Source organism: Vanacampus margaritifer, chromosome 11, assembly GCF_051991255.1.
Source record: "Vanacampus margaritifer isolate UIUO_Vmar chromosome 11, RoL_Vmar_1.0, whole genome shotgun sequence".
Classification (NCBI taxonomy): domain Eukaryota; kingdom Metazoa; phylum Chordata; class Actinopteri; order Syngnathiformes; family Syngnathidae; genus Vanacampus; species Vanacampus margaritifer.
Window position 1 is genome coordinate 22,286,883 of NC_135442.1, and position 26,923 is coordinate 22,313,805.

Genomic DNA, 26,923 nt, shown 5'->3' on the forward strand with positions numbered 1-26,923 from the left:
TTCTTGAACACATTTCTCACTCATCATTTATCTGGATTATCAGTTTAAGCTCTCGGACGTCCCGTGCAAGCCATCAAGATCATTCTTCCTTGCAGTAATCCTTCCATTTTAATGCTTGTCCACAGTGGGACTGGCCTCGTTAAACTGTTGATTAATGATGTATTGATTTGGGCTGTTTTCTACCACTTAAGCAAGGTGCTGAGTTGACAACGCACTTGCTTATCTAAACCACACAGCCTGCTCTGAGGATTGTTTCCTCCAGTAAAATAAAACCTTGTATCATGCTGTTGCACAACAGTATCTTTTTATAGCATTAAAATAGAAAGCATAGTTACTAAAAACCTGGAGTTTAAAATTAAATCTAATTGGTTTCCTGTTTGGTGTCACTTTTTCCCAAAAGTGAAATTTAAGTGTTAGAGAAATAGTACAGTTTTCACAGAGCCGCAAAATGTGGTTTAAAAACAGTACGTAATAAATATCCATCCACCCTTCCATTTTCCTAAACGCTTATGTCAGGTTCAGTCAACCTAGAACATTTAATAAAGAGAGAAGGAAGGAAGACAAGAGACTTTCTTCTTACTCGCAAGGAGACTGGAAAGAGATGTGTACAGATTACAATCTCTCACCCGCTCTGAATCACATTCTTCTAAAGCCCTTTCTTTTTATTTCTTTACAGGGCGTTCCCTCGTTAGCCATTGCTCCTCTAAAGGGTTTGGGGCAGCAGCAGCAACGAGACAATCATCCCGGAAATAAGTCTTTGAGCAGACAATAATGCAGATGTTTTTCTTCAGCGCTGAAAGTTTCAGTCAAAGTTCAACAGTTTAACCGCATTATGTTCCAGCTGCTATCTTGTGATAAGGTCATAGTTCCTGTTTTGAAACTGCAGCTTCTGCTCTCTTCACAGATGACCCCAACCCACATGAATCAAACATAGGTCACACTGCTGAATAATTGCTTTGCAATACTATAAGAGTAAATATGGGTTAACTTATATACACTTATTCTAACATCTTATTCCTCACAAGGGCCCCTACCGGCTTCGGGCAGTAGCTTAGGTACACCCTGAACTGGTTGCCAGCAGGGAACACAGAGAATTAACAACCATCCAGACTCACAAGCACACCTAGGGACAATTCAGAGTCTTTGGAATGTGGGAGGAGAGCGAAGTACTCGGAGAAGACCCACGCAGTCATGCAAACTCTACCCAGTAAGGCTGAAGCCCGGAATCGATCTTATGCCCTCAGCACTTACCAGTCATTCCACCGTGCTGCCCTACATGATAAATAATTTCATGAAAATTAAATCCATCCATCTATTTTCTATACCTCAGTCTCACAGGTAGGATTGGATATCAAGAATCACTGGAACTGGGACTAACATTGTGGTTCTCTGAAAGTTCGCCGAGTAGAGGAAGCTGCCGAAATTGAACGAAGACCCAGCAGGAAGTGTGTTCGCACAGCTCGCGAGTTTAAAGAACGGACACTTCAGTGACCAGTGAGCTCAACAGTGTCCTGTCTTTGACTTTCTGCATCAACTTTCTTCCTTCACCTCCTACAACTATCACCTGATACCTCATAGACCACATCAAAGTCTGAAGTAAACCAATAAAACACATCTTACTGAGTCATTGACGCAGCAAACAAGTTGAACTAGAATTAAAACAGTGGGTCAACATACAGTAGATGCAAATGCCCAACTACAGGCTTACATGTATGTTTCCATACATTACGTAGATTATATAGGCTACTGTATAACAACCCAGAGAAATGCTGCTTTTGTATTTGCTGTTTTTCTTTCTATAGGAAACCTGGATGTGCTACTTGATTCACCATAGCATCCAAGGGAAAGATGTCAGTTCACCATATGGAAGAGGTCACTGAAAGGAGGCATATGTTGAAGGAATATTAAATTACTATATTAAGTGTAATCTTTGCGTGTCCAAAATAATTGTATTCAGGATCTGATGAAGAAGTTTTCTTGCAAGAATTTATTTAGAGGCCTCTAAAGACACAGTCAAGACAACCACATCTGTATGCAACGTGGATTCCCCCAAGTGTGTGTCAATTTACAGAATATCGACTCATTTATACAAAAAAGATAAAAGGTTCCTCCTCCTGGCTCTTGATTGAACAAAGGGCAGACATGTCATCTCCTAGTGACCAAATGTTGATGTTATTAGCAAGCAGACGTGATGTTATTAGTAAGCAGAAGTGATGTTATTAGTAAGCAGAGGTGATGTTATTAGTAAGCAGACGTGATGTTATTAGTAAGCAGAAGTGATGTTATTAGTAAGCAGAAGTGATGTTATTAGTAAGCAGAGGTGATGTTATTAGTAAACAGACATTTACATTCAGTTCCCCTTCTTGACTGGGGGAGAAATGCAATTAGGATCTACCCCAGACTTTTAGTCTCTAATGCCAAAAGGCTCTAAATAACATCATGCACATTCCTATCTTCAATAGCTTCGAGGGTGAGAGGATAAAATAAAGTTCACAAAATCATTACTCCACTGTATTCTATTAAACACTCATGATTATATCACATCTATATGTCTATAAGTAAATTCAAAAACAGTAAAACCACAAATTAAAAATATCAAATGTCTTCAGTCCCTTAGTTGAACAAATATATGTTCAAAATACAGACATTTATTCCCTCATCAACGGTCTTAAAGGAAAATTCCAGCTGGATCTTCATCGGATGTTGCAACAGCGGTCATAGCTTTAGAAGTTACAGATTCCATCATCATATAAGACGATATGTTTTTTACATCTTGCTTTTCTATGGCGGCGGAAATAAGCTGCTGGCTCAACGATCTTAAACAAGGAATACAGCAGCAACCACAAGTTGTTAAAAAAGCTGCGAAAACAGATACAGAAATTAAAATTGATGAAACCAAATTTTTATATTTTCCAAAAGCATCCATCCAGGTATCCCAAATTGTCGTATCGATACCGGACTGCTCTTTCATTTTTCTATTAAGTGTTCGGAGTCCCTCAATTGCAATGGTTAAACTTCCATCCGGTGCAGTATTATTAGGAATAAAAGTACAACACTGTTCTCCGAACATTGAACAAACACCCCCTCTTTCGGCAAGTAACATATCAAGAGCTATACGATTTTGAAATGCCATTAAAGATGTGGCAGACAACTGGCCGTGTACAGCCTCAAAACCTGCTTGAGTCCAATTTCCTAGTCTTTGAACATTGTAATGTACATAATTAATCCTATCTACATTTTTGTTAATGGTACACCACCAGCAAATCAAAGATTCAAACCCTGAAGCCACCTGGTCCGCAATCTTATACTCATCTGGAACCCCCCGTGGCACCCCAATCGCATCTATGTATGTGGGAACATTTTGATCCTGCCAGGTGGATCTTTTGGCTCTCTGAAAAGAATGAGGAAAATTTGGTTGCCAAGTATCAACAATATGCAAAAGGTTATTAACCGATGTAGGGAAAATATCTACTGGCAGAAGGAGGGTGATGAGAGCACAATATCCCTTCATATTCAGAGGTAACTTATCAAATATCCGGCTGTCCCCACACCACCACCATATGTCAGCTCTGGATTGAGGCTGAAATTTACTACCCACATTTGTCGCTGAAATGCAGTGAGTGGTGTGATTCAGTTTCCCCAATTGTTTCCCATTACCTGACATTTTAATACATGAAAAATCACCCTCCGCCACTTTATTTGAAAAAATAGGTTTAGTTTTTTGCCAATCAACCAGTGGATAGATTTTATCCCATTTAGAGCATTTATCATTGGGGACAGTTTTATTCATCAGTTCCATTACACATTTATCCTCTATTTTAGCAGGAATTACCCTTAATAAAGGTCTTGGGCCCACACATACGACACAATCTTTCCCGGAAGCATGTGCGGCTTCATTTGCTAACAGTAGCCAATTGTTACTGCCACCAGACAGGCCCGTTGTCACCCGAAACCATTCAACTACTCCGTCTATGTGGAAGCTAAAAGCCTTCACACCAGACTCCAATGTGTATTTAGTCATTTTAGGTTGTTCTGATTTAGTCATAGTTTTATCAATGCAAATTAAAATTGGAAAATAGGGATCAGTACCAGAGAACCATGCCCACAGCATTAGGCCATAACAGAAGGTGTTATTTATGGTTACATTAGGTGGCCGGATATCACCTTCAGGAAGAACCAGAGTTAATTCAAGTTGAGCTCCTATTTTACGCAATGTTACTCTCTTACTAAAGAAAACTGCTTCCCTGCTGGAACCTGACGGCCAGTATCGGCCACTTTGAGTAGTAATAATGGTACTCCAGTCTAGTCTTAAAACACTTCCAGTTAGATACCACCAGTACTTAAGCCAGAGACCTCCCTTAGTTGGCCCCCCACTACTAAATCCCTTCAAAGATTTAATTGGGAGACTGACAGATGTGTTTGTGTTAGGAGCGACGGTCAAGACAATTGAGTTATCATATGCCCAGGACATAATCCATGGAATTTGGGTAGAAATAACGTTTCTTTTATCACGGTGTGTTGTATATGAACTTACGTCAAGGGGTTTCACGAAAAACCAAAATGGCAAAACAATTAACAAGAGAAAAATCATCACAATGCAGTAATTAATAGCAGAGTTCTTCTTTGAAGCCATCTTGAGAAGAAGTTCTTCCGTTGAGCGTTGGTTGATTTGTTTTTCCGTTTGTTTGTTTTTTTTTTTTTTTTTTTTTTTTTTTAGGAAGAGGCGTTGTCAGCCTCTTTCTGAACCCTGGCTCACTGCCAGCGATCCAAGGAAAGGTCACGGGACTTCTTTCCCAGTGTGACTTTATCCTTGTGAATTGATGAAAAGGGGGTTTTGAGTGATTTCCCCCTTTCAAACAGCAGATTGACACTTGATCAGCTTTTCCAACTGTGTCAATCCGTGCCCAGGGAAAAGGCACTCCAACGAATCTTCTTTCCGCGACCTCCTCCTTGTGCCCAGGGAAAAGGCACTCCAATGAATCTTCTTTCAGCGACCTCCTCCGTGTCCTTGGGCAGCTTGTCAGGTAGACACTGGAACCGGGTGTGGTGGGATCCGTTAGATGGCTCCAACTGGTGTTGGCGTAGGTCAGCAGATGGTAGCCCTTGGTGGCAGCGTTGAGCCAGAACCAGCCGGCCTGGTAGACGAGAGATGAAACCAAGTATCCCCTCTCCGATACAGGCGCACCGCACAGGATGTACGTTCTTTCACCTTGAATGGCCCTAACCACCTGGGGGCAGACCATTTACGTTTAGTTACTTTCAACCACACATATTCACAATCATTTATTTTTGTAGGAACCTCTGTTTGGTTATTTGTTAGCTTGGAGAATGTAGATACTATCTCCTTAATTACTGGGGGCCTGGTAACCTGTGATTCTCCCAGCGAAACATTGGGGGCGGGAAATGGCCTGTTTTTGTGACCCTCAAACGGAGTCCAACCTTTAGCTGAATTTAATGACATGCGTACATTCATCAACGCGACAGGCAGAGCCTGCAACCAGTTCAATTTTGATGAAGCTAGTGCTTTTGCCAATTTTTCTTTGATAGTTCTATTCATTCGTTCAACTTGTCCCTGTGATTGAGGATGATAAACAGAGCCAAATGTGTGTTTCAACCCCAATGCTTTTTCAACTTCTTGTAAATGCTTATTTTTAAAATGACTGCCATTATCCGACCGAATTTTCCTGGGGAACCCATGTGATGGTATGTAATGATTAATTAAATGTTTCACCACAACTTCTGCTGTTTCAGACTTGCAGTGATATGCTTCCGGCCATCCGGAAAATGAATCCACAATTACCAGTAAATACCGGTAACCTTCAACTGGCTTTAACATATCAGTAAAATCCATTGAAATTACTTGACCCGGAGCTGTGACTTCGGGATCGTGAGTACCCGGAGGGGGTTTGGTTGTGGGTAAACAATTGAATTTATTACAAACACTGCAGTCCTGCAATTCACTTTTCACGATCTGTTTCATGTAGGGATGAGACCAATTTTGTAGCCTCCTCAAAGTTTCGTCTATACCAACATGGCATATTCCGTGGGCCTCAGAAATTAGGATTTTTAAGTGTTTCTGTGGTGGGATATATTTACCTTCTCTCAGCCAGATACCTGCGTCATTTTGTTTCGCTCCTTTTGTAAGCCAAACACTCTTCTCTTCCGGACTTGCAGTCAGCTGCCACTGTTTAATTGTTTCTGGAGTTATTTCTTGTCCGCCTCCTAATTCACCTTCGCTCACCACAAGTTGAAGGTCTGGGCTGTATCCGGCCACGTATTTCGCAGCTTTGTCTGCGGAATCATTCCCTACTGAGACAAAATCATCATTTTTTGAATGCCCTTTACATTTAATCACCGCTACTTTTCTTGGTAATAATAATGCATCCATTAAATCAAAAATGTCTCGTTGGTGTTTAATGGGAGTCCCAGAAGCAGTCATAAAGTCATTTCTCAGCCATTCTGGGATGGCAGTATGCAAAACAACATGAGCATAAGCTGAATCAGTATAAATGTTCACAGTCTTGTCTTTTGCTAGTGTTAATGCGGAAGTCATGGCGATGATTTCTGCCCGTTGAGCCGATTGTGTCCCTGTCAGTCTCTTTGCCATTTTCAGTTCAAAAGTTGAACCTGTCATTTGCATTACGGCAATCCCTGACTGAAGTCCGTTCTCTCCCTTAAAGCAACAGCCGTCCGTGAATAACGTCAAGTCTGAGTTGTCAAGTGGGATGTCGTAAAAGTCATCCCTCAGTGAGTTGTCTTGTAGAGTTCGCTGAGTGCAGCAGTGCAGTTGACCCTCGAGAAGACCATCCGCCATATTTCTTCCTTCGTGTATAAACAAAATGTGAGGCTGTGTCAAAACGGACTCAATCTTTCTCTGCCTTCCCCCTGTCATCGTGAACGCTTGGCTAGTCACATATTGTATTGTGCTATGTGACGTTCTTACCGTTAATCGATGGTGTAACACGATATGAGATGTTTTCTGAATCAATCGTGCTAATGCGGAAGAAAATGCTGCACATAAATGATGACGCTGCTCATATTTTTCAAGAGGTGTTGATGTGTACAGACAGACTTGTCTGTTGCCATCCACCGTTTTTTGGAAAAGTACAGCCGATACACTTGATGCCTTTTCAGAAACGTCCAAATAAAACATCTTAGTGTAATCAGGAACGACCAGAGCCGCTGCTGATGACAGAAATTGTTTTAGCAAGACAAAAGAAGTCTCAGCATTTTGGGTCCAATCAAGTACATGCGACAGGTTTCTCATACCTTTCTCATTCACCAGTTGTCTGAGGAAATGAGTCAGTTCCGCGTAATCAGGAACATGATGGCGAGAGTAATTGCACAAACCCAAAAAGGATAGCATTTGCTTTACATTTGTCGGTTTGGGATGGTGCAAGATGTCATCTTTGTGTGATGGAGAGATACCTGTTCCATGTTTTGATATGAGACGTCCCAAAAATGCAACCTGTGGTCGGGCAATTTGGAGTTTGTCCTTGGAACATTTCAAACCGACTTTAGCCAGATGGCTGAGCAAAAGCTGTGTAGCTTGCAGGCAGGACTCCTCGGACGGTGCAGCCAGGAGCAGATCGTCTACATACTGCACCAGGAGAACATCATTAGGGAGTTGTAAAGGTGACAACAACTGTTTTAGGGAAGCATTAAAAACTCCAGGAGACAACACAAATCCCTGAGGCAGACGAGTATATGAATAACAATCGTTATTCCACGTAAATGCAAAATACTTTTGCATAGACGCGTCAAGAGGGATGCAGAAAAATGCATTTGCCAGATCAATGCAGGAAAAATGGGTGTGCAGAGGACTGATTTGTGACAGCGCAGAATGAGGATTTGGCACCGGCAAGGCAGGTGTCAAAACTTTAGAATTGATAGCCCTTAAATCGTGTACCATGCGAAATTTTCCGGTATTCTTTTTTTCTACTGGGAGAATAGGAGTATTGTAGTTAGACCTATCAATTTTGCAAAGAACTCCCGCTTTTAGCAATTGTTTCTGAGATGCCAGCTCTTCCGACAGGTTTCATTTGGTACTGCGACACCCAAACGGAGTCGGGTGTTACTTCAAAGGTTACCGGAGCAATGTCACATAAGCCCACATCTGTCGAGTCTGTGGACCAGAATGCATCAGGCAAGGTTTTTAACATTTCAACAGCAAAATCGCTATCGGTTGACTCTCTTCCGTGATGCCGATCTAAGAGCTGATGCTCTAAAACAGACATTGGAGCAAACATGTCAGATTTAATCCAATAGGCGTCAAGTGATTTTGAATACAGCAAATCTAAGTGTATTGAACATTGCCAATCAGTTGCTTTTGTGCACGCGAGGACAAATGGACCCAGATCTTTCGCCGTGTGCTGGGATGACACCCTCAATGATATATGAGGATGGCATGCCGGCACAGATTTGTCAGGTGGTTCTGTCATTGCATACCATTGAGCTTGTTCCTCAGTCAGATTCACAGAAAATGCAACACCAGGCCTTCCTGCGAACAGATCACCTACCCGCAATTCCCACGTGTCGCCCACAACTTTCTGGAAGGCTTCACTGTACATGTCATCGCCTGTCCTGTCATAATATAGAGTACAATGTATACAATCTGTTACGACATCATATGTTCGGAGGTTACCAACCCAACGGGACCATTTTGACCAAAAATTCTCAGCATTCATCCACCCGGAGGAATCAGTGTCGATTTTAGCCCAGTAGATGTCAGCCGAGATGCAGGACATGGCGTGTTGAGGTATCACAGGCAACTGGGAGGAGACTTCAGAGGTAGTGGCTCCGCTGCAGTAGAAGGTATTTCCATCTGGGAATTTTAGAATTTTAATGATAGAGTTGTGCCCCCTACCTTAATATCCAGCATCGGTTCTGAGAGAGCAGATTCAGAGCTCAGTCATTGCGGATATTGTCCTCTAGTTGGCGGCAGGAACTCCTGGTTGGGAATAGAGGGATATTGTTGTCGTGGCGCTGACCAGCCACGTGTAGCTCCACGCCCCCTTTGGTGAAAGAAGCCACGGCCTCTCTGTCTTTCATTCTGCCGTCCTCGTTGCATACGCCGACCTCTGCTTCTGACACCTGATTCCGCCGGGCAAGTGTCTGCCCAGTGGCCTATTTTTCCACAAATATAGCAACGATTCCGACCATATGATGCCCCATTCTGAAACATAATCAAATCTGATCCAACAGTATTAGGGGATGACATGTCCACGGAAGCCGAACTCACAAAGTCCTCCTCTTGTTTTCTCAAAGTTTGTAATTGTAGCATTGTCAATTGTAATTCAGTATTCTTACGTTTTTCATTTTTTGATTCGATATCTGTTGCATACCTTCTCAAATGATGTTTAAGATGACTTAACCACCTTACATGTTCGGCACCTGGCAAGTCCGGATTGGTTTCCATAGCTTGCACAATTTGTTTTGGAGCTCCTTTTAGAATTGCAGACCGAAAAATTTGTGAATACAATACAGAATCGGTTGGCAAGTGTCCAGTCTTTAAGGAGAATTCGACAAGTGCCCGATCAATGAATGTAGCAGCGTCCTCATCAATTTTCTGAGTGAAAAATAAATCCGAAATTACAATTTCTGGAATCGGAAATAATTCACCTAATACTTCAAAAAGTGATAAATAATTCTCACGTGCTAGCGCTTCCTCATTTAGTAGAGAAGGCATCCCAGAATTAGACATTAAGGTCTCCAGTTGAGACAAGGGACACGCCTGTGTTAACAATGCACGCACATCCCCCGCTGTCAAAATCTGACCTACCACCTCTCTCTGCAAAGACCTCAGCCAATTCTGTCCTCCCGCCTGTAATGGCGGCAGTCTTTGAAGTAACACGCTCAGATCTGTAGGCAGAAATGGCTTATATATAGTAGCAGAAGTTCCAGTGGCCGGATCAACTTTCGTCAACATGGGTGCCTGCAAACTTGACTTAGAGCGAGTCACTATTTCATTAGAGGCACTGTCTAAAAGTTCATCTGGTACGCTGAGGTCACATGACCCAGCAACATTCTCCACCGCACATGTTAGCTTTGCTAATTTTCTATGTATATTTTCAATTTGACAGCTAACAGAAGCTTCTCCAGTCATCTCATGTTCTCGCTGTCGGATTAATTCCTCACGTTCGGCCCTCAATGCACAATTTTGTTCAACCAATTCATCTCTAGCGGCCTTTTCGAAACGCATCAGATTAGTACGCCATCTCGAACGCAAAGACTGTGGAATCTCCGCATGCCGAGCCAATTCCAATCCGAAATCTTTTGCCTTATTCAATCTGTCTTCTGGGTCATTTCTCATGCCTAACAATTTATTCAAATTCCATTCCATCTGCTTAATAGAAGCACTTACGCCCGCAGCTAATTAACTAGCCGCCTTCTCAACGGAGTCGCCAGTTAACGCCTCGTCGCGATTCCCCGACTCCCATTTCACATCGAGATTACCACCATTTACTGTCAATATAGGAGCTTGCAAATCCTGTAGCATCTGAATAGCCGTACTATACGGTGATTGAGTAAACAGGTTCTTAGGACCAAATTCAACACTCGCACTGGCTTCCGCATACGCTGGAGGAGTCATTAACCTAGCGTCAGCCATGCGGTCATCAAACACGTTGCCGTTAGCCGAGCCGTGGCTAGCGGACTCGCTCAACACAGCTTTCCGAGCAACTTTCACAGAGCTGCCCAAAGCAAGCATTCTAGCGTTGACCAACATTTGGTCCACGACCTTACATTGTCGTCTAACTTTCCTTCCATACGAAGAAAATATAGATGTGTTTTTCACGGAGTTAGTCAACAACCGGCGTTGTCTTACACACGCAAGCTCCACGGATTTCATTAATGCAATCAAACATACCTTAGACTCCAGACATGGAAACCAACCATCATCACAATTAGTACGCATCCATTCATATAAAAGATTTTTCGACTCACTTCTCTGGCGTGGTGGGAGCGCTTCAATCATCACGAGCGTTGCAGCCTTTATCTGTTCGCTCAGCGAAAGATTCAAAATATGGACCGGAAGTTTATGCAAATCAAACCAGCCGGAATCTTGATCAAAAATGTCGTCCATTATATGTATTAATTAGTCGTTTTCAATATTTATAAAGTCAGTGACGTCTCACTTATGATACTACGATATAACAGATCAAAAATATTCTCATTAATCCCCCCAAAAAAAAAAAATATATATATATTTTTTTTTTTCAGACAAACACAAACAAGACGAAAACGACACAGATATTAAATACCTTTTGCGCGACTTCAACAAATATATCCAGGATCTTCACGGGCGGCTTAAACCACACAGCTCTCGAACGTAACAATGTACGGACGGCTAACATTACACCACACACCGTTAATATACGGGTGTTCAACACAGCAGACGCCTTGTGTGATCAACACAGGCCGCTTAAAGCACAACACACAACAGCACTCACTTAAGTGTGATCAACACTTAGCGGCTAATAACACAACTACAATCAACCCAACAGCCAATCCCCCGTGGTACACAATCTCTTATGCCATTTACAACAGCGGAGCTCTCCTACTTGACGTCACTTCCGTAAACACGGGGCACTTTTATGCGCGACTTAATATTTTCCCGGCTTCTTATTTAACACAACATACACACACCGAGGAATTATGTCCCTCGGTTTAGAAATTCCACACAGCACACACCTTGTTACCATACAGGCGGCTAATCCACTCCGCACTCCCAGTAGTTCATATACTGACGGCTTATTCATACGAAAAAATAAAAACACCACCTATTCCACCGCGGAAAAACTCCCATGCATGGTTCAATGTCGTAGTAATTTTCAAAATCGAGGACTTTCCGTCCCACCGTAAGAAATACTACTACAACCCCCTAACTTGTTCACAGATCCCAAATACAACTTAGCACAGACGAAATGCAACTGTATTGATCCCAAACAACCAGAATTTCTCTACGTGGATAAAATGTCCACTCACCTTGTTAATATTTTTGCGCTTTAGAAATCCGGTGTTCAGGATCAATCACAGCTGTCGAAAAAACGTCTCAATAAGTCCACGTCGGCGTCACCATTTTGAAGGAATATTAAATTACTATATTAAGTGTAATCTTTGCGTGTCCAAAATAATTGTATTCAGGATCTGATGAAGAAGTTTTCTTGCAAGAATTTATTTAGAGGCCTCTAAAGACACAGTCAAGACAACCACATCTGTATGCAACGTGGATTCCCCCAAGTGTGTGTCAATTTACAGAACATCGACTCATTTATACAAAAAAGATAAAAGGTTCCTCCTCCTGGCTCTTGATTGAACAAAGGGCAGACATGTCATCTCCTAGTGACCAAATGTTGATGTTATTAGCAAGCAGACGTGATGTTATTAGTAAGCAGAAGTGATGTTATTAGTAAGCAGAGGTGATGTTATTAGTAAGCAGACGTGATGTTATTAGTAAGCAGAAGTGATGTTATTAGTAAGCAGAGGTGATGTTATTAGTAAACAGACATTTACATTCAGTTCCCCTTCTTGACTGGGGGAGAAATGCAATTAGGATCTACCCCAGACTTTTAGTCTCTAATGCCAAAAGGCTCTAAATAACATCATGCACATTCCTATCTTCAATAGCTTCGAGGGTGAGAGGATAAAATAAAGTTCACAAAATCATTACTCCACTGTATTCTATTAAACACTCATGATTATATCACATCTATATGTCTATAAGTAAATTCAAAAACAGTAAAACCACAAATTAAAAATATCAAATGTCTTCAATGTCGAGAAAAGTTTACATCCTTTTCCCAATGTAGAATCACCAACATTTAGGTCAATAAAGCAATAATGATAGAGCTAAGCTAATTAATAGACAATATTGAGCTCCTGTTACAGTATAGTAAAGGTGGTATGATGCTTGTTTTTGTTTGCTTTTAACATAGTAAAAAGCCTAACCACAAGAAAACCACTGCTCGGTTGTGCTCATGTGGTGGCTGGAGCAGTGTCACCTTATTATCACCTAGCAAATGGTGCTTTAAAAATAAAACTGCGTACAAGGGTTCACACCAATTCTGGTCCTCGGGGTCCAGCAGGTTTTATAGATGTTTCCGCCTACCAACACACATGATAATTAAGATCAGGATCGTTATCAGGCATGCTGATGAGCTGATAATATGAGTCAGGTGTGCTAGTGGGCGGAAACATCTAAAACCTGCAGTACTACGGACCTCGAGGACCAGAATCGGTGAACCCTGGCGTAGTCACTCAGAACCATTGTAGTGTTCCTGCTGTCACCGTTGGCAGAGCTGTTACGTAATACTCTGAGAGGTTGTATTTTAGAACAACAATCTATGTAGACATTTTAATTGGCGGACTTGTTGCTACAATATGTGTGAAACGTACAGAAGATTAAAATTTTATTCCTCTTGGGCACACAATACTACAATAAACAAGTACATCAAGTATACAAATAAAGACATTATATAAAATGAAAGTAAGAAATCCTAGGTGAAAAGGGTACAAAAGAAACACTTGTGCCATAGTACAGTCCAACATACAGTAAGTCACGAGTACCAAGGCACATGATAGATGATAGCACCTTGAGCCGAGTGAGTGAGTGTGTCAAAAGTCCATAGATTTTGTTTGAGTACAGGGAAAAAGAAGAGGAGGAGGCACTTAGTTCAGTTTCCTGATAGCCTGGTGGATGAAGCTGTCCTTCAGCCTGATGGTCCTGACCCACAGGTTCTGGTGTCTCCTCCCTGATGGCAACAGATAGCTTTACGGGTGAGGCAGGAGCTGTAGATGTCCAGGGAAGGAAGAGATGAGAGAGAGTTAGAGGGTCTTGCAGGGTCTTGCAGTTATGCAGTGCAAGGCTCCATACCACACAGTGACACAGCTTGAGAGGATGCTCTCTATGATTCCTTTGTAGAACAAGCACGTGATGCGAGTTAGGGCTGTGGCTTTTCTCAGCTTCAGTGACCTTCCTGTCTGAATTAATCGGTAATCTGTATTCCATCCAATGAGTTGGTCTAGGACAGAGGTGGGCAATCTCAGTCCTCGAGGGCCGGAGTCCTGCTGGTTTTGGAAGTTTCTCGCTTCCAACACAAGCTGATTCCAATCAACAGGATCGTTATCAGGCTTATGCAGAGCTTCCTGATGAGCTGATAATATATCAGCTGTGTTGGAGAAGGGCAACATGCAAAACCTGCAGGACTTCGGCCCTCGATGCCCACCTCTGGTCTAGGAGCAGTCCTCAGTGACGTGCACTTCCAGCAACTGGGTGCTGCTCAGACTCTTTACAGCAGCAACATTAATAGTCAGTAAGAGGAAAGCAGGAAAGCAAGGCAGAATGAATCACTACAAACTACAGGAAATTTTAAAAAGATGACAGCAATACTGAACCGACAGACAGAAAGAAAGCAGGGAACTAGATACGACTACAATGACTGTGTTTACATGTAGGCAATAAAACTTTAAAACCTGAATATTGCCAATATTCAGGTTTTGAAAAGCCATATAAACACGCGCAATAACCTTAATATGCTCTTGTTCGGGTTTTTAAAAACCCCAATAAGACCGTTGGGTCACCCGTTTCATAACCGGAATACTGGATCATATAAACCTAATGGGAATACTTACGATACGATACGATATACTTTTATTTTCCCCGTGGGGAACTTTTTCCTGGACTCCGTCCAGCTGCAGTTTACAGTAAGGAAAAAACAACAGAATAGAAAGAGATAAAATCAAAATTAAATAAGAAGTGCAGCAGTAGTTTACAGTAAGAAAAACAACAGAATAGAGAGAGATAATTAAAATAAATAATACACACACACTCCTATATATATATATATATATATATATATTGCACCACTTAGTTAATGTCGGTTATTAAGCAATTTGATGGATGTCGGCAGGAATGAGTTCTTGTAGCGGTTCAGCCTGGTTCTGGGGGCCCTGAATCTCCTGCCGGAAGGCAGTAGCTGGAACTCATGATGTAGAATGTGAGTCGGGTCAGTAACAATTTTCTGTGCCAGTCTGGTGACGGACTGCTCATAAAGCATCTGTAGGGAAGGATGATTCCTGACCCCCATGATCTTCATGGCAGTCCGCACCAGACCGGCAATCTGTGACCTTGACTGCACAGTCAGGTTTCCGTACCAGGCCGCAATGCCGTATCTGATGATACTTTGCAATGCAGCCCGGTAGAACAACAGCATGATCCTCTGCTCCACTCCATAGACCCGAAGTCTGCGTAGGAAATAGAGACGCTGTTGGAGTTTGGAGCAGAGACTTCCAACGTGTACCCTCCAGCTGAGTGTGTTGACAATGTGGACCCCCAGATACCTGTATGAACCCACCTGGCTGATGTGATTGCCTTTAATGACGACTGGCCCGTGGTCACCCACAGTTTTTGGATCAAATATCACCTCCTCTGTCTTCCCCACATTGAGCACAAGATGATTCCGGTCACACCACTGGACAAATTTCTCTATTTCTGAGAAATAGTCCAGTGGGCTAGCTACTTCAAATGAACGGTGCATTGCTTTTCGTTGTGCGCATGCTCACAACCTCTTCTTCGTCTCCTTTTTCTCTTCTTCGCTTATTTGTACTCGCAAAGATTTTTGTCTTTGATGTAACGACTTGTATGCGCAGCGCCGTCCTACACAAGCCTCGCTTCAATACATACATTTCTCCGCTGCGTTTTCGTGTTATGTTGTGCCTCTATGGCGAAAATGCCACAGTTTGTGACACGTTAACTATTCATGTGAGACAGACGCAACATCACTTGTTATGCTTAAACAATGTTTAGCTCCAGCTTGCACTGTTCAACAATACAGGTCCGTGTAGGAACATTAGATGACACACACATAGTTCCTCTTCATCCAAATAAGTAAGTCCGTGTTTCCGGCGTGTACCGACAAGAACAACATGTCTGGAGCGAGTAGGAAACCGACTACTTTATTTCGCGTGGTGAGTGACATGAATATAATGTATTTGTATACGTACAGTTTAAAGTTAGAAGTGGAAATGACGTCTATTTCTGCCATGACGTCGTCCGTGTTTCTCCCCCTTACATCAGGTTATTCTAAACTCCATCATATATGGGGGTAACTCTGTCAACTTGCGCATTGAAATGTGTTTTTCCGATTGTTTCAGAAACCTAAATTCGGGCCTGAATTGGATTTAATATTTAAGTAATTTTATCTATTTACTTTTGAAATGTAACACAAAAAATCGCCACAGTTTATAAAATTAAACAATTCACTATGTAACTGACTGACATGTTGCATGACAATAGTGTTTAAGAAATACATAATTTGTTCACAGAAAGTTTTCCTATGCTCTAGTGAAATGTACCTCCTCTGTTCCTTTTATCTTAATGTCCAAAGATACTAGACACACTCATGACAAAGCAAATTGAGCAACTTTTAACATAATACAACTGTTTACAAGCATGCTTCACCATCGCTAAAATATCATTTCTCAGAATCGAAGATATGGTAAATGGTACTTCATTTATATAGTGCTTTTCCTTCTTACAAGGCCTTCAAAGTGCTTTACATTCGACTATTCATTCACCTACTGATGATCAGGAGCAACTGGGGGTTCAGTGTCTTGCTCAAGGATACTTCGACGTAGTCGCAATGGCATGGGATCAAACCCACACACGCTGGGTTGAGAGAAGACCACCCTACCACAAAGCCACGCCGGCACCAAAGAACTGTTACTGAAGAGCCAAGCAAAAGGGTCTACCCGGTTATCATTCCGACCGCCCGGCTGCAGGCGCTACGCCATTTTCCAGAGCGCGAATTAGCCTCGGGAGACTTCGCCAACAAACTCTTAGGGGTTGGCTTCCGAATGGCACCTTGTTTGGTCCAATAGAAAGATGTTTTATCGGTCACAAGATCCACGCAACCCAATGGCTTTCTTTGTGCGTCAAATGATCCTCCTTCCACATCTCCCGTCGTTGCTTGAGCCAGTCATAGTGAAAGTTTTTGCCGATGAAGTTCCAAAAAGCTAATCAGATTCTCAAAACATCGACGCAGCTGATTGCCATAGTAACTCACTATTTGAAAAAAAACACCCTCCGCCTTTAGCCCTCCAATGTCATAAAGCCACGGTTTTGGTTGCTGCAACCTGCCAAATACGCACAAGATTCACCCATTTTTATGCTCGTTTGAGTTAGCACTCATGGACTAGCCTTTTCAACTAATCTACTAGCAAAAAAAACAAAACAAATGTGGTCCAAACCCCTAGCCTTCCTTTGTCTATTGTTAGAAGACTATTCGGGTAGAGAGAATCCTGATTTTCTGAATACAGACTGGAGATCGGTGAGCAGGTCCTTCGAAGGATGTATTTTACAGAATATTCTGGACACAAACAAGTTTACATACAAATGGCTGCAGTTCCTCTCGCAAGTGTGTCTTTTCAGCGGACCCATATCATTCTTATACTATCTTGAAAAAGTATTATGACTCCTCCTTTTCCCCCAAGCCGCCCCAGCTACCATATGACCCCAGCCAAGACAGACTTTTACAGCATTCAATACACATTGACAGATGGCCTTTTGATGTTGAAATATAGTAGGTCTCAGCCCCGGGACTTCACCTAGCATAAGATAAGACTTACAAAGGAATCATATTAACACATTTGCTTCAACCCCAGACAAATGGCCCATTGGTGTGGGAATAGAAAAAGCTCCCCCAAACATAATTTAAACACTCACCCAGCTCTACTGAGGAAATCAAAACAGTTATGACTAAATCTAAACAGTTATAACTAAATCTTAAACAGTTATGACTAAACTAAAACAGTTATAATTAAATCTGGGCAGAAGACTCAACACTATCATGGCCAATGACTATTGTTGTAAATGGCGGATTCTTACCATTTGCGTGTTCATGCCGTTGATTAATAAACATACATGAGATCAGTGAATTCAGGCATTTTCTTCACATTTACTCACGACATCGCCGGAAAGGAGAAATAGTCGCCACCCGCGCCATCTTGTATCTCTCAACTGTCCAGTTCCTCCCCCCGCTTGCTGGCAATATCCCTTGTCCTCCAAAATGTTACCTCCCAGAGTCACATGACTATGCCCCCATTGGTCACTATGATGTCTCAATACATTTGCTAGTGGGAATTTAAAGTGACAGAGAATTGTCATACAAAACTATACTGAGTAAATCAAAGCAATTTTGTCCAATTCTAAATAGTTATAACAAATCAAAACAGTTATAATTTAATTGAAAGAAATATTCTTTTTCACTATGCACGTAAAAGGCCCTCCCTCATACAATGCATGAACCAGTCACAGCGATTTCATGGTCATTGACATATTGAACAGCCAATGAGATTCTGAAGACGTCAAATTCTTGCTTGCTTTTTAGGTTTTTTTTGAAAGCCAGTTTGCCATACGTCATGTGAGAGAAAACATCAGAGAGCCTGAACGGTGGGTCATAAAGGCGCATATCTCTTTGATCCCTTACTTATAATTCATGTCAAAATTATGTCTAAATGTGGATAAAGTCTCTCAACTATGTTTAAAAATAGAATAGTAGCAGATTTTGATTTTGGGGAGAAAAATTTGAAGTGTTATCTTTAAAAAGAGACCATAATTATGCTGATAGTCCAAATGGTTCAAGAACAGCTTCAAGTTTACTTTGGGTGCACCTTTTTTAGGCGTTTTCATAAAAAATGACACAAATGGTAAGGGGTTTTAAATGTGCAGTGCAAGTGGCTTGTCAGGAGATTGAAATAATCACAGAAGATATGCTCTTTGTTCTGTTAAATGCTCACAGCATCTCTCCTAATAGGAAGGAAGTCTTCATTTCTGCAGTAGGGGACTGCTGCAAGTATTAAACATATTTTCCATCCATCCATCCATTCTCTTAACCGCTTTTCCTCACAAGGGTCACGGGGGGCGCTGGAGCCTATCCCAGCTGGCTTCAGGCAGTAGGCGGGGTACACCTTGAACTGGTTGCCAGCCAATCGCAGTAAACATATATTGTATTTGTTTATTTGGATATACAAATTCAAATCGGATGGAGGAATAACCCTGAAACCAGAATATATATAGGAGCAGCAGGAATATAATGAGGCACCCTATGCTAGAAGTAGATGTGAGGTGCAATATTTATCATCGATTTTAGTTGTACACTTTTGTATATGTGTATACTACAGAGCAGAGTGCTGTTATTACTGTGAAACCATACAGTATAAATGTATAAAAATCTCATCATATTACATAGACAAAACAAGCATTATGAAGTCACATGCGTAAGAACAGTTTTTTAAACTATTACTCAAGTTTATGTTGGTTGATAAGGGATTTGGTAAATTAAAAAAACATGCTTAAAATATCTTCACTTTATTAAAATTATCATAATTATTTACATTTCTACCACGTAACATAAAGACACATGACACATTTGCTTTAGATCTCTTGGGCCCGCTCTAGCTCCCATCCTTGTGTCTGACACTTGTGCTATTGAGTATTGAAGACATTTAACATTTTCAATTTATATTTTTACTGTTTATGAATTTACTTATAAGTATATAGATGCCATATAAACTGTGTAGTTAAAAAAGATCAACTGTGATAATGTTGTTGTGAAATATATTGGAACTTTTTACTCCCTTCCAGTTCTCATGAAGATAAGAAAGAATGTGGAAGTTCTCATGGAGATAAAAATGTGTGTGCCTTAAAGGGAGGCAAGTTCTCATTACTCATTATGTCGTAAAAACTGAAGGTCCAAGATCATTACCTGTCTACATCATATTTCCGGGCTGGTAGGAGAGCTGGAGTAAACATGTTGGTATATCACATATCTGCTTATTATAATTACTAACCCTTTGTCCAGCCTGTGAGTGGGAGAGGAAGCTTCTTCATGGATAAAAAGAGTGGGTGTTTTCTTATTCGACACACTCGAGGCTTAACATCACCTTTGAATGTAAGCATTTCACCTGTGTCTTTAAGAGCCCTTAAATAAATCTTTGCAAAGAAAGCTTCTTCAGATATCTCAATGCAATTATTTTGAACATGCAAAGATTACACTTAATACAGTAATCATTTTAATACCCTCAAATGGTGACCTCCGACGGCGATAAATTGGGACGTTTTTTGCGACAGCTGTGATGATCCTGGGCACTGAATTTCTAATGCGCAAATATTAACAAGGTGAGTGGACAATTATCCACGTAGAGAAATTCTGTTTGTATGGGATCACTCAAAGCTGCATTACGTCTGTACCAAATTGTATTCGAGATCTGTGTGAACAAGTTAGTGGGTTTAAAGTCGTATTTGTTACGGAGGGACGCGAAAGTCCTCGATTTTGAAAATTACTACGACATTGAACTATGCATAGAAAGTGATGCCCGTTGTATACGGAAGTGACGTCAAGTAGGAGCGCTCCGCCGTTCAAAACGGCATATGATTTAATTCCGCGGTGGAAAGGCTGTTTTTATTTTTTTGTTGTTGAAATAAGCCGCCCGTGTTGATATAATTCCACGGAGTGAGAGCTGTGAATTAAGCCGCCCGTGTGATATAATTCCTCGGTAGAGAGGCTGTGTTGAATTAAGCCGCCCGTGTGATATAATTCCTCGGTAGAGAGTATGTGTTGAATTAAGCCGCCCGTGAAGATCCTGGATATATTTATTAAGTCGCGCAAACGATATTTAATTTCTGTTTCATTTTTTCTTTTTCTTTTTCTGGAGAAAAAAAATATAATAATAATTTTTTTGGGGGGATTAATGAGAATAGTTTTGATCTGTTGTATTGTAGTACCATAAGTGAGACGTCACTGACTTTATAAATATTATAACGACTAATTACTACATATAATGGACGACATTTTTGACCGAGACTCAGGATGGTTCGATTTGCATACACTTCCGGTCCATAGTCAGAATCTCTCGCTAAGCGAACAAGTAAAGGCTGCAACGCTCGTGATGATTGACGCGCTCCCACCACAACGTAAGTTGAAAACTCTTTTAAATGAATGGATGCGCACTAATTGTGATAATGGTTGGTTCCCACCGTTGAAATCTGCGGTGTGTTTGATTGCATTAATGAAGTCCGTGGAACTTGCTTGTGTAAAACAGCGCCAGATGCTGATTAACTCCGTGAAAAACACATCTATATTTTCTTCGAATGGAAGAAAAGTTAGACGACAATATAGCCACGACTCGGCTAACGGAAACGTGGTTGATGACCGCGTGGCTAATGCTAGGTTAAAATCTCCACCAGCTTATGCTGAAGCCAGTGCGAGTGATGGATTTGGCCCTAAGAACCCGTTTATTGAATCACCGTATAGTACTACTACTATTGTATTATGACAGGACAGGAGATGACATGTACAGTGAAGCCTTCCAGAAAGTTGATGGCGACACACGGGAATTGCGGGTAGGTGATCTGTTCGCAGGAAGGCCCGGTGTTGCATTTTCTGTGAATCTGACTGAGGAACAAGCTCAATGGTAAGTAATGACAGAACCACCTGACAAATCTGTGCCGGCATGCCATCCTCATATATCACTGAGGGTGTCATCCCAGCACACGGCGAAAGATTTGGGTCCATTTGTCCTCGCATGCACAAAAGCAACTGATTGGCAATGCTCCATACACTCGGATTTGCTGTATTCAAAATCACTTGATGCCTATTGGATTAAATCTGACATGTTTGCTCCAATGTCTGTCTTAGAGCATCAGCTTTTAGATCGGCATCATGGAAGAGAGACGTCCGATAGCGACTTTGCTGGTGACATGTTAAAAACCTTGCCTGATGCACTCTGGTCCACAGACTCGACTGATGTGGGCTTATGTGACGTTGCTCCGGTAACTTTTGAAGTGACACCCGACTCCGTTTGGGTGCCGCAGTACAAAATGAAGCCTGACGGAAAAGCTGGCATCTCAGAAACAATTGATGGATTGCTAAAAGCGGGAGTTCTTTGCAAAATTGATAGGTTAACTACAATACTCCTATTCTCCCAGTAGAAAAAAAGAATACTGGTAAATTTCGCATGGTGCATGATTTAAGGGCTATAAATTCTAAAGTTTTGACACCGGCCTTGCCGGTGCCAAATCCTCATTCTGCGCTGTCACAAATCAGTCCTTTGCACCCTCATTTTACCTGCATTGATCTGGCGAATGCATTTTTTTGCATCCCTCTTGATGCGTCTATGCAAAAGTATTTTGCATTTACGTGGAATAATGAGTGTTATTCTTATACCCGTCTGCCTCAGGGATTTGTGTTATCTCCCGGAGTTTTTAATGCTTCCCTAAGACAGCTGCTGTCAAATTTACAACTCCCTAATGATGTTCTCTTGGTGCAGTATGTAGACGATCTGCTCCTGGCTGCGCCGTCCGAGGAGTCTTGCCTTCAAGCTACACAGCTCCTTTTGAGCCACCTGGCTAAAGTCGGCTTGAAATGCTCCAAGGACAAACTCCAAATTGCCCGACGGCAGGTTGCATTTTTGGGACGTCTCATATCAAAACATGGAACAGGTATTTCTCCATCACACAAAGATGACATCTTGCACCATCCCAAACCGACAAATGTAAAGCAGATGTTGTCCTTTTTGGGATAGTGCAATTACTCTCAACATCATGTTCCTGATTTTGCAGAACTGACTCATTCCCTCAGACAGTTGGTGAATGAGAAAGGTATGAGAAACATGTCACATGTACTTGATTGGACCCAAAATGCTGAGACTTCTTTTGTCCAGCTAAAACAATTTTTGTCATCAGCCGCGGCTCTTGTCGTTCCTGATTACACTAGGATGTTTTATTTGGACGTTTCTGAAAAGTCATCAAGTGTATCAGCTGTACTTTTCCAGAAAACGGTGGATGGCAACAGACAAGTCTGTCTATACGCATCAACACCTCTTGAAAAATATGAGAAGCGTCATCATGTGTGTGCGTCATTTTCTTCTGCATTAGCACGATTGATTCAGAAAACGTCTCATATTGTGTTACATCATCCGTTAACGGTACGAACATCACATAGTATGGTACAATATGTGACTAGCCAAGCTTTCACGATGACGGGAGGGAGGCAGAGAAAGATTGAGTCAGTTTTGACACAGCCTCACATTCTGTTTATACACGAAGGAAGAAATATGGCGGACGGTCTTCTCGAAGGTCAACTGCACTGCTGCACTCAGCGAACTCTACAAGACAACTCATTGAGGAATGACTTTTACGACATCCCACTTGACAACCCAGACTTGACGTTATTTACAGACGGCTGTTGCTTTAAGGGTGATAACGGACTTCAGTCAGGGATTGCAGTAACGCAGATGACAGGTTCAACTTTTGAACTGAAAGTGGCAAAGAGACTCACAGGGCCACAATCAGCTCAACGGGCAGAAATCATCGCCGTGACTTCAGCATTAAAACTAGCAAAACATAAGACTGTGAACATTTATACTGACTCAGCTTATGCTCATGTTGTTTTACATACTGCCATCACAGAATGGCTGACAAATGATTTTATGACCGCTTCTGGGACTCCCATTAAACACCAACAAGACATTTTTGATTTAATGGATGCATTATTATTACCAAAAAAAGTAGCGGTGATCAAATGTAAAGGGCATTCAAAAAATGATGATTTTGTCTCAGTAGGGAATGATTCCGCAGACAGAGCTGCGAAATACGTGGCCGGATACAGCCCAGAACTTCTACTTGTGGTGAGCGAAGGTGAATTAGGAGACAGACAAGAAATAACTCCCGAAACAATTAAACAGTGGCAGCTGAATGCAAGCCCGGAAGAGAAGAGTGTTTGGCTTGCAAAAGGAGCGAAACAAGATGATGCAGGTATCTGGCTGACAGAAGGTAAATATATCCCACCACAGAAACACTTAAAAATCCTAATTTCTGAAGCCCACGGAATATGCCATGTTGGTATAGATCAGGGGTGGGCAATTAATTTTTATCGGGGGCCGCATGAGAAACCTGAATTGTGTCAGAGGGCCACCAACTTTCTTTCATTGTAAAATGCTCAAATTAAATATTTTGAATAGCTGGTACTGATGATCAGAAGAATAAAACACTCTGTAAATATTTATATTAGGTTATGTGAAATTGTGGTGTATTGGTTAAATAAGAAAAACAATTATTGAACCAGTGCAATTTATTTTTAATTTGTTAATCTCCACAAACAATAACTTGTAATGTTTTCCACCTCATGTTACCTCTTCAGCGAGAATAATCCAGTCTGTTCTGGGCTTGAACAAGGGCAGTGAAATCTGGCGAAATGTCTGAAGTGGCTATGCGAAGGACAGCTGAGAGGTGGTCATCAGTCATAGAGGATCTGTGTTTGGATTTGTTGAACTTCATAACTGAGAATGTCTGTTCACAATGATAGGTAGATCCAAAGAGGACTAGGATCCTCTGAGCATGCCTCCTCAGGTGTGGAAAGTTCTCCTCTTTGAGGGCGGAGTAAAAGTCCAGCAGTGAGACTGACTTGAAGTGATCTGTCAGAAGTGTGTCAGACTGCAGATCAATGAGTTCCATCTGAACTTCACTTGGTGCATCATCCACACTGCAGTTGAAGGGAGAAGAAACCATGTGCATTTCACTCTCAAGAGTTTTGAAATCTTGAAATCGCCTTGAAAACTCTGCATGCAATGCTTCTAACATGGTTGAGTACTTTTGGAGATGATCACCTGATCTTTTGGCTTCCTTAAGTGTTGGCAAGTGGGTCAGAATGTTTTCCTTCACTTGGCTTGAGAGAAGCTGCAGTTTTCTCATGAAAGCCTTCACTGCACTGTACATCTCATGCACAAAAAGGCTCTTGCTCTGCATTTTGACATTTAGTTCGTTCATTAGTGCAGTCACATCCACAGCGAATCCGAGGTCTGCCAACCAGTCGTTATCTGAAAGTTCTGGGACGTCATGACCTTTCTGAATACAGAACTCTTGAATCTGGTCTCTCAGGTCCCAGACACTTTTCAGAACCTTGCCAAGGCTGAGCCACCTAACAGTGCAGTGATAGCTTATGTCACCATGTTCAGCCTCATTTTCCTCCAACAAAGCAACAAACTGTCTGTGATTTAAAGCTCTCGCTCTGATGAAGTTAACTATTTTAGTGACAGCATCAACGACATTTTTCATTTTTAACACTGTCTTACACAACACTTCCTGATGTATGATACAATGCAAAAATGTCAATTTCTGATCAGGGTTAATTTCTGTCACTTTATCCTGCATTCTCTTTAAAAGTCCAACATTTTTCCCGGTCAGATTTGGACAACCATCTGTTGTCACACCTGTAAGCTTGTCCCATTTCAGTCCTAACATGACCATACATGCATTTACCTCTCTGAACAAGTCATTACCTGTGGTTGTCCCTTTTATTGACTGCATGGCTGCCAACTCCTCCGTGATTTGAAAGTCTGCGGTTATCCCACGTAAGATGATGAGCAGCTGGGCGGTGTCACGTACATCGCAGCTCTCATCCAAAGCCAGAGAAAAAAAGTCAAAGTCGGCCGCTCTGTTCTTCAGCTGAAGCTCTAAGTTTCCCGCGATGTCCTCAATCCACTTGGTTATAGTGCGTCGGGAGAGTGACACGTTCTCAAACGCGCCCTTTTTCTCTGGGCACATCAGCGCAGCAGAGTCCAATAAACACTCCTTAATAAACTCTCCGTCGGAAAATGCCTTACTTTTTCTGGCGATTTTGTGTGAAATGACATAACTTGTCCTGACGGCTGATTCTCTGGGAGTGTGAAGTTTAGTGAAAAATCCTTGTTGGGTTTGTAGTTTTGCAAGCAATGCATCAGACTCCATTGCACACTCTTCACCAGACAGATTTCTGTATTTATCTTCATGCTTGGTCGTGTAGTGGCGATTCAAATTATATTCTTTAAACACAGCAACCTGTTTACCACAGACTAAGCACACTGCTTTACCTTTAATTTCTGTGAAGAAATATTTGGCAGTCCATGTCTTGTTGAAAATACGGAATTCATTATCAACTTTTCTTTTCTTGGGGTGTTCTGACATCTTGAGGGTAACCTGGCGCGAGTAAAAGTGCTACGTCTACGACGTGCATACGTAGTGACGTAACACTTTTCAAAATAAAAATTCAAAATAAAAGTTAAAAATTTTTTTGTTTAATTTATGGTGTTTATGATTGGCCTCACGCGGGCCGGACAGGGACGTACAAAGGGCCGGATGTGGCCCGCGGGCCGTAATTTGCCCAGGTCTGGTATAGATGAAACTTTGAGGAGGCTACAAAATTGGTCTCATCCCTACATGACACAGATCGTGAAAAGTGAACTGCAGGACTGCAGTGTTTGTAATAAATTCAATTGTTTGCCCACAACCAAACCCCCTCCCGGCACTCCCGATCCCGAAGTCACAGCTCCGGGACAAGTAATTTCAATGGATTTTTCTGTTATGTTAAAGCCAATACAAGGTTACCGGTATTTACTGGTAATTGTGGATTCCTTTTCCGGATGGCCGGAAGCATATCACTGTAAGTCTGAAACAGCAGAGGTTGTGGTAAAACATTTAATCAATCATTACATACCATCACATGGGTTCCCCAGGAAAATTCGGTCGGACAATGGCAGTCATTTTCGGAATAAGCATCTACAAGAAGTTGAAAAAGCATTGGGGCTAAAACATACATTTGGCTCTGTTTATCATCCTCAATCACAGGGACAAGTTGAACGAATGAATAGAACTATTAAAGAAAAATTGGCGAAAGCACTAGCTTCATCAAAATTGAACTGGCTGTAGGCTCTTCCTGTCGCATTAATGAATGTGCGCATGTCATTAAATTCAGCTAAAGGCTGGACTCCTTTTGAGGGTCATAAAAACAGGCCATTTCCCGCCCCCAATGTTCCGTTGGGGGAGTCACCGTTGCGAGGCCCCCAGTAATTAAGGAGATAGTATCTACATTCTCCAAGCTAACAGATAACC

The 26,923-nt window shown here is 41.7% G+C and overlaps 2 long non-coding RNA genes and 1 pseudogene across 2 annotated transcripts; all 3 read right to left on the reverse strand.

The window, feature by feature from the left end:
• Positions 1–1,961: 1,961 nt before the first annotated feature.
• On the reverse strand, positions 1,962–13,134 carry LOC144060363 (uncharacterized). The gene is made up of 2 exons (XR_013295910.1): positions 8,867–13,134; positions 1,962–8,802 (listed from the first exon to the last, which is right to left on the reverse strand). It is a non-coding gene; the product is annotated as an uncharacterized LOC144060363 (long non-coding RNA).
• A 262-nt stretch (positions 13,135–13,396) lies between these two features.
• LOC144059994 (uncharacterized) lies at positions 13,397–18,025 on the reverse strand. The gene is made up of 2 exons (XR_013295819.1): positions 13,874–18,025; positions 13,397–13,788 (listed from the first exon to the last, which is right to left on the reverse strand). It is a non-coding gene; the product is annotated as an uncharacterized LOC144059994 (long non-coding RNA).
• A 6,168-nt stretch (positions 18,026–24,193) lies between these two features.
• Positions 24,194–25,600, reverse strand: LOC144060411 (general transcription factor II-I repeat domain-containing protein 2A pseudogene; annotated as a pseudogene).
• Between the last annotated feature and the right edge of the window lie 1,323 nt (positions 25,601–26,923).